Source organism: Mixophyes fleayi, chromosome 12 (genome assembly GCF_038048845.1).
Source record: "Mixophyes fleayi isolate aMixFle1 chromosome 12, aMixFle1.hap1, whole genome shotgun sequence".
NCBI classification, from domain to species: domain Eukaryota; kingdom Metazoa; phylum Chordata; class Amphibia; order Anura; family Limnodynastidae; genus Mixophyes; species Mixophyes fleayi.
Window position 1 is genome coordinate 5,929,449 of NC_134413.1, and position 9,048 is coordinate 5,938,496.

General features: G+C 39.4%; 1 long non-coding RNA gene across 1 annotated transcript in view; it reads left to right on the forward strand.

Moving 5' to 3' along the window:
• LOC142108738 (uncharacterized) overlaps positions 1-8,809 on the forward strand; it is a 44,731-nt gene extending 35,922 nt beyond the window's left edge. The window contains exon 5 of the long non-coding RNA XR_012680219.1: positions 8,694-8,809. This is a non-coding gene — a long non-coding RNA (uncharacterized LOC142108738). The remainder of the gene's footprint in view (positions 1-8,693) is intronic.
• Positions 8,810-9,048: the final 239 nt, after the last annotated feature.

The window sequence follows — 9,048 nt, forward strand, 5'->3', positions numbered from 1 at the left end:
ATTCTTCATCACATAGCAGTGAATAAAGGGCAGTCATAATACACAAAGATCATCATCATCATCTATTTATATAGCGCCCCTAATTCCGCAGCACTGTACAGAGAACTCACTCACATCAATCCCTGCCCCATTGGAGCTTGCAGTCTAAATTCTCTAACACACACACACACACACACACAGACTAGGGTCTGTTTGTTAGCAGCCAATTAACCTATTTGTATGTTTTTGGGAGTGTGGGGAGGAAACCAGAGCACCCGGAGGAAACCCACGCAAACATGGGGATAACATACAAACTCCACACAGATAAGGCCATGGTTGGGAATTGAACTCATGACCCCAGCACAGTGAGGCAGAAGTGCTAACCACTAAGCCACTGTGCAACCCAACCTTAATATGAAGTCCCAGAAATTTAGACAAATTTTGGGCTAAAAATTGGCAAATCACGGCGAAATTTCAAACTGATGAATTTTGGCTTGTAGTGGTGTCAGCCCTTTCTGGTATTACGCTATCACTTTCATGTAGCTTATAATAAATTAAACATTCCTTTACAATGTTAAATGGCAAGGTAGGGTCAACTGTCTGGAGTGCTTTCCTCTTCTCAGATAGAGCTAGTGGAACAACAATTTTTGATAATGGTTATCGTGTGCTTGCTGAATAGAAACTGCTTGTAGTTGTGTGTCTGTTTCCTCTTCCTCATCACAGCTTGATACAACTTCACAAGCAGTTTCTGAACATAGGTTGTCGAATAGCATTTTATTTTGCAAGGTTGGGTCACCAGACTCAGCAAACACAGAGTACTGTGCAATGTGCACAAATGTTTGTCACCCATTATAAAAAAATATATATTCTACATACGTTGGAGGAAGATGCATCGACAATATTTTTTTTTCCTTCATTACCACTGACACGAGCATTGCTTCTTTTCTTGCAGAATGTACTCAGTGATGTGAGTTGACTGAGCACATTTGCCATCTGATAAAGGGGATGATAGAAATATCAATATATATTATGACTAAAGTGAACTTTCACGCTAACTTTCCTGGCAGATCGGGTCGTTTCACAGAGGTGTGACGTTTTGGCGATCCAATCTTTGAATGCAATAAAAAACATTTCTGCCACATGTTTACTTAATTCCACAATTGGGTGCGGAATTCTTTTCACCAGTAGACTTTGAAGTTAAACCTTCCCAGTCCTACCTCAACCCCACCAGGCAGCAGAATAAATGTCTAATCATTAGTCCACCTCTATTCATATACTATAAATTCTGTAACATCACAGATACAGTGTGAAGTGGCCATTGATGAAGCAATAGCAGGGGGCAAAAGCAGGATTTCTAGAGAAGGGTTTCCATGCTATGCCACCAGTGGGCGTGACCAGCATGCATGGGGGCGTGGCTATAGTTTTAGACAGTGCTTGGCTGCTCTCCAACTCTTCCTATCCACTTCATATACACAGGCAATTCCTATCCCCATCATATACACAGGGCAAGCCACCTCAAGCATACAGTGCCCCTTGCTGGGAGGGGTTTTCAGACACTAGGAAACCCCCCCTCGGTTTGCCTTCCAGATTTGCTATTCAAAACTGGAAGTTTGTATCTCTAGAAATGTTAGCCTTTGTTCTACCGCAAACTTTCGATTGACACAAAATTTAGCCACAACTTTGCTCATCTCAGGTATAAAATCATTAAAGGGTTATTTTATATGTTGTACATTACCCTTCTCTTTAATGGACATTGGCAAATAACTTGTTCATTGGAGGATGAAGCCCCAGCAACATTTGGGCATAAATACTGTTGCGTTTAACATACTGTCACAGAAATGAACAAGCCAGGATGCATGTTCTCTGAAGTACGGCATCAAAGACTTCCTATACTGCCTGTAAGCATCTGTGAAATGTAGAGAAAGGGGGTTTTTAATCTGGCTGCTTATGTGTGATGTAGATCTGAAAGAGAGATAGTTCCCGACAATCTAAGATATAACAATTTACAGTCGCACACAAACAGCCAAGAACAAGTAGGGAAAGATCTACACTTACTGCACACAGGACACATCTGGGTCATTTCATAACATCGTTTCCTTTCATTATTTCAAACACTACTTTGTGTCTATATTGGAAATCCAGATAAACAACATTCTACCCTCTGCGAATCAATTAGAATAATCAACAACTGCATCTTACCCCTATAAAGATATAGGAGCAAAACATGTCAGCAAAATTGGGTTCTCTGGGGTACCGACTCAGTTTATGAAGATCTCCCTGAAAACAAATAATGTTTAATAATAATTCGGAACAGAATTATCTGTTAAAAAGTTACTTTTTTTTTTTAGCCAAAAATTTTATTTAAAAAAAAATAAAAAAATTAGCACATAAACTTATTTTTGACCTTTAAAACATCTTCCTAAATGACTTTTCTGTTTTGACTTGTAAAAAAAAAAAGGATTTATGTACTGATTCGCCAAAATGAAAACTATTCGCCCGACATTGTGGATTATCAAGGAAACCGAAGCGCTGGCGATTTGATCGTCTGCATCTATAATGTGAGAAGAGGGAACAAGCATGTGATGAAGTCATGTCATGTCAAAGTTACCCAGAATCCTCCGGGTTGAGAGAAAACCTGTGTTCCATTCAGTATGGTTTTATGAACTTGCTACAATGTAACAGAATGTCTCTATTTCATTTGATCTGCGTTTTGCACTGGTATATTATATTGCAGTGTATACGTTGTGTGTCTGCCTTCATTCTTAATGAGATATTATTTTGGTATCTAGCTCTATAGCTCAGAGGTTTCCCTAAAGTGATCACCCAGCTTGCAGGTGTCTCTTATAAGAAGGAAGGTGTCACTCAGGTTATTTCACCTAATTTAAGCCTGGATTTGTGCCAGGGACGGAGTCTGATTGCCATGTGCAGTCTGGAGAGGTTAACTGACCTCAACCCTCTTTACAATCACTAAAATACGTGTTTTATCAACACAGGACAGCTGAACAAGGAGAGAGGGAGATGTGGGTGCTCACAAATGGTCCCATTCCGTTCCTCTATACCTGCTCTATACACATTATTATTGTCTTATATTAATAAGATACCACAAGGGTTCCGCAGCGCCGAACCTACAACAAAATGTTGAAAATGACAAAGTAAAAGTGAAAAACTAAAATAAATACGAATAACACATTGACATAATCACATTAAAACTAAGGGTGTGCACCGGCCACTTTTAGTGTTTTGGGTTTGGGGTTTTGGGTTCTGATTAGCTTGAGGTTTTGGGTTCTGATTAGCTTGAGGTTTTGGGTTCTGATTTGTTTTGCCAAAACATCCGACGAAAGGTTTTGGTTCTGATTTATTTTTAAAAAAGCATAAAAAGTGCTAAAAACCAGTTTTGTGGGGTTTTTTTTCACTCCTACGCTATTATTAACCTCAATAACATTCAATAACAATCATTTCCACTAATTTCCAGTCTATTCTGAACACCTCACAATATTGTTTTTAGGCCAAAAGGTTGCACCGAGGTAGCTTGAGCACATAATGCCAAAAAAAGAGGTACAAGATGGAATTGTTCTGGGCCCTCCCTCCCACCCCTCGCGAGATTCGACACGAGACTTGGACGACAGAGCCTCGTTTTCAATTTTTTGCCCGCCGGAAATATCCGAACAGTGCTCGGATCCCGTTCGGATCCGCACTGTTCGGATGGGCTCGAATTAGCGGAATCCGAGCCCGCTCATCTCTAATTAAAACCCATAAAATTACTGGTCTTAAGAGCTTACAGTCTAGATTGGCGGACACAGATAGGGTTAAACTGAGTGTCCTTGTGTCGTCATGAAACAGTGTGCGTACTTTTATGAATTCTATTATTGCCAGAAGCATTTAATATTGATATTCATCTTTCTTACAGGGTGACAATAAAGGAAACAACGTAACCCTTTTTGCCATAGATTTTGCTATAATTATTCCCATATATAAAACAAAAAACATCTGAAGGTATTTTTAAGATGATTTTCAAATTAGAATGTTAATTTTAGGGTATTTAATATAAAGAAAACCTCAAATGTACAGTAACCCACGGCATCTGCAATCATTCAGAAATTAGATTTAATTGATGTAGTGAATTTAGAAAACGGAATATTTGCAACCTTGCATGTCTCCGTTTATACCACCAATATGGGTAGATTTGTCAACTTTGTGTCCTGATTTTGCCTGTACATGAGATGGAAAAAGGTGAAATCAGGTCAAAGCACTACGTACCTTTCACTTGTCAATCAGTCATGTGCTCTAAGTGTACGTGGGAAGATGAGACCCATAGCATTGCCGGGGGTGTCCGGGGGCTATGCTTTGATCCTGATTACAATCATGACATAGGTAAACCGAAGGGGGTTTCCTAGTGCCTGGAAACCCCCTCCAAGCCTAGGGAACTGTATAATTGAGGTGGCTGGACCCTGCCCCCGCGTCACACAGCTCTGTTTGAAAGGGGAGAGCTGCGTGCACCTAACAGTAGTGCACGCAGCATTGCCCATGTATATTATGGGGATAGGAAGAGTTGGAGAGCAGCCAAGCACTGTCTAAAATTATAGCCACGCCCCTATGCATGCTGGTCACGCCCACTGGCTGCGTGTTGTGGAAACCCTGCGTCTGCCCCTGCATGACATAAGGAGGGACATTTATAAATCTAGTATCGGTGAAAATGCCAGGAAATTGAATTGCAATATCTAAGTTTTTATCTCTGAGATGATACTGATGTTACTGTGCTCAGATCCTGTTAGTAAAAATTATTATGCTTTTAAATGATAGTTTTTACAAAAGTCACACAACAGTTAGCTTGTACAGCGCACAACAAGGACAGAGATAAGGAGATAGTCCACCAGACATTAGACAATTGCACAGCGGTAAAGGGGTTTATTGGAGCAGGAAAAATGTATCTAGGAGATGCAACATTTTTATGAGTAAATAGTCTGCATAATGACATTTTTAGCATGTGTACTAGATTCAGAAAGATAACTTGACACCAACTCCGATTGTTCATACCTCTTAACAATATAATTGGCCCGGACTAAGTCAGATGACTTACAGCGTAACGCCAACAGGATTGTACTAAACACCGCCTATAATCTCATTGGCCAATTCACTGGTCAGTCGGCAGAAGACGTTGGTAACAGGGGCAGTAGCTGCAAAGGAAAAACAGCATGGAGGGAAGAACGGTTAAGGGTTTTCCTTAAACACACAAATAGCTTAAATGAATTTGGGCTATTGCTTTTTTTTACATTTAAATTAATCTATTTTGAATTGTACACAACATATCACTTATTTCCTCATTATGCTCAAACCAGGGGTGCCGAGAAGGGCGGGGTATTTGAACGGGTACTGTCCGGTATCTCTGTAGTGGGAGGTGCCACAAACATGTTGAGGCCAAACCCCTTCCGGGACTGTGGAAGGGACCCCAAGAAGTTGCTGTACTTGGGCACAAATCCCTCTTGGTGTCCCTGCTTCCAACTCAGATGAGCATTTTAGATCTTAAACCAGGAAGCACGCAGCGTTCTAAGTCTTACCTCCCAATGGTCCCAATTTCGGATCGACATCTCCATTACCAGGGACACAAAAGGGGTGGGGCATAACAGGAAAGAGGGTGGAGATTTGGCTAATTATGCCAGTTTGTGGGCTGGGCTTGGTCAGAAGGGGGCAGGGCTTATAATGTCCCACTTTCGGGATTCTAATTGTTGGAAGGTATACTAAAATAATGATATTCTTAATCAGCAAACAGCAATTGGACAGTGGAATCATTATGGAGTGACCGGGCTACATTATGCCCCATTCATGTTACACGGACTGATCGTTGACCGTGTCATTGTTCTACAACGCTGGAATCTCCTGGTCACAAAACTGCGGCATTTCGAAACGACCATCGTACATTGTTCTTAAGCAAATAAACATCTATTGATCCTGAATTTTCAGAGACCTATAAAATCTTAGCTCCAACATCTAGCTGTTCATGTCATAAATATATATGTAATTATAACACACATCGATATTCAGATTACATGAATCACTCGACAAGCACAATATTTGCAGAGATAAAAGCCAACGCTTTATAATAACATCGTTGTCTGTCATTTTGTTAAACTTTAATAAATCCTTATCTACCATAAAGATTCATACACAAACACCCCCTTAGTAGCTTATAGATGGGTTATATTACGTATGATTTCCTGGCATGTAATTCTGCCCCAGCTGGTAAAAAAGATCATTTTATGCTGTGGAGAAAAGTAATATTTCAAATCCCTCAGATTCTTTTTTAAAAAGTGATAGTTTTCTGTGATGAGACAACTGTGATATAGATGACAAATCCGGTGTTATCAGGGTGATTATGTAAACAGTGACATTATTATATTTCTCTCTTTTCATTTTACTATAGTTTGTTGTCTGGATTCAAGTGTCAGTGTGTCATTATCCTGGGACTCTCTAGTGTCAGTGTGTCATTGTTCTGGGACCCCAAGTGTCAGTGTGTCATTGTTCTGGGACCCCAAGTGTCAGTGTGTCATTGTTCAGGGACCCCAAGTGTCAGTGTGTCATTGTTCTGGGACCCCAAGTGTCAGTGTGTCATTGTTCTGGGACCCCAAGTGTCAGTGTGTCATTGTTCTGGGACTCCCTAGTGTCAGTGTGTCATTGTTCTGGGACCCCAAGTGTCAGTGTGTCATTATCCTGGGACTCTCTAGTGTCAGTGTGTCATTATCCTGGGACCCCAAGTGTCAGTGTGTCATTATCCTGGGACCCCAAGTGTCAGTGTATCACTGTTCTAGATCCCTAAGTGTCAGTGTATCATTGTTCTAGAACCCTAAGTGTCAGTGTGTCATTGTTCTAGACCATGTGTGTCATTGTTCTAGAACCCTAAGTGTCAGTGTGTCATTGTTCTAGAACCCTAAGTGTCAGTGTGTCATTGTTCTAGAACCCTAAGTGTCAGTGTGTCATTGTTCTAGAACCCTAAGTGTCAGTATATCATTGTTCTAGGACCCTACGTGTCATTGTGTCATTGTTCTGGGACCCAAAGTGTCAGTGTTTCATTGTTCTATGACCCTAAGTGTCATTGTGTCATTGTTCTAGGACACTGTCAGTGTGTCATTGTTCTAGGACACTAAGTGTCAGTGTGTCATTGTTCTAGAACCCTAAGTGTCAGTGTGTCATTGTTCTAGGACCCTAAGGGGGGTATTCAATTGTTAGCGAGATGGGTGAAAATCCCGCGCTCGAAAAAATATTACCGTTAATACGGTAATTTGCGCGTAAATACCGTTAATACGGTAATTTACTCGCTGGATTTCAGCTCGCAGCTCAGGAAGCTGCGAGCTGAAATTCAGAGTGTAATTTCCGTATTAACGTTAATATTTTTCGAGCGCAGGATTTTCACCCGTCTCGCTAACAATTGAATACCCCCCTAAGTGTCAGTGTATCAATGTTTTAGGACCCTAAGTGTCATTGTATCATTGTTCTGGGACCCAAAGTGTCATTGTGTCATTGTTCTAGGACCCCAAGTGTCATTGTGTCATTGTTCTAGGACCCCAAGTGTCAGTGTGTTATTGATATTTACTGCTTTATCGCATATGTATTACAGATGCAGCATTACATATAGGAAAGATGGTACATGTAGCAGCTCTGGGGGCTTCACCTAGGGGAGAGGTCACCTTAAGAAAACATTTTCAGCGGTGGTTGTGCCGCATTAAGCTGGCAAATAATTGTTGAATCCAATTGTGTATTATCCCACAATTCAACTCAGTTCATTGGAATCAGCCAAATGTTATTTTGAATATTATACATCTCAGATTTTATAGAAAAACATTTATGGGTAAAATAAATAACATTAAACATATCTCACTATACAAATCCAGAAATGAAGCCAAACAATAAACTCGGTCAATAAACATTGTGGACACAATTCTGTTTTATGTTTGTTAAACATAAGTGGAAGTACATTTTGAAAAGTAGACATAATAGTTCTGCAATTTGGAGAACTGAGACAGCACAGAGTTTTTGTAGCGTTAGAGATCGATATAACAGACACATGAAGAATAATTTAGAAGTGAAGCGACATGAGGTTTAAAGGCGCTGTCCACCTTCTAGTGACTTCTACTAGTTTGTGGATGCACTACTACGACTTCCACTAAAGGCGTTTGTTGGTTATTTACTGATATGGCTCAAATCTCCACGAAAATGATCACCATTTCTGCAGTCTAGTGCAGGTTTGACAATGTAAGCAAATATCTGATTGGTTTGCTAAGGTTTTAGCGCAAATTTGCGTTTTTTAGCAGTCAATACAGTTAAGTTATAGGTCAAATTTCTCTATGTGTTCTCAGACATTTCTTTATATCATCAGGCAGAAAGGAAATAAACAATTCTTCCTGGTTATATCATTATAGGGTTAGAGGGACCGAAGTTGCTTGCTTAAACCAATAAATTAATCTGAAGTTGAAATACCGTTTTAAATGTAAGCCAATCTAAATCAAATCTTAAATTAGTTTGTATTTAATTAGTTTCAACCTTGTAACCTTTAGAGCATCCTGATTTATGTATTTCATATAACAAAAAATGTAAAAAAAATATATTTTTAATACACATTTTTATCAATGATTGTAGTATTGTGAGTCGTTAATTTCTTTTATAAAATATGTTGTTTGCACGCGTTCTAACGGGACTTTATGATTTTCTACTATTTCTTTCAGAACCGTGTACAAAATCCTTTTCTACGGACTTCACTGCAAGTTTAGAACATTTAATAACGCAAATAGGGGGGACACAGAAAGATTTTCTGTGACATCTTCTAAACGTTTATTCCTTCCTATTATACATGTTTTTTAGTTTAAACTATTTTTCGTGTACTTGTATCTATCATATCCGGACAGTAAAAACTGTGTCATTTATGCATTAAGACTTGTTTATGAAAAATGCATTGATATTTAAACCCACTCTTTTTCTATGTGGTATAGTATAAAAAAAATCGCTATCAATTCTACGATGCTAATAACACTGCAAACTTTGCACCTTGGGGGTTAAAAACACATTTTCTGTACAGTATGC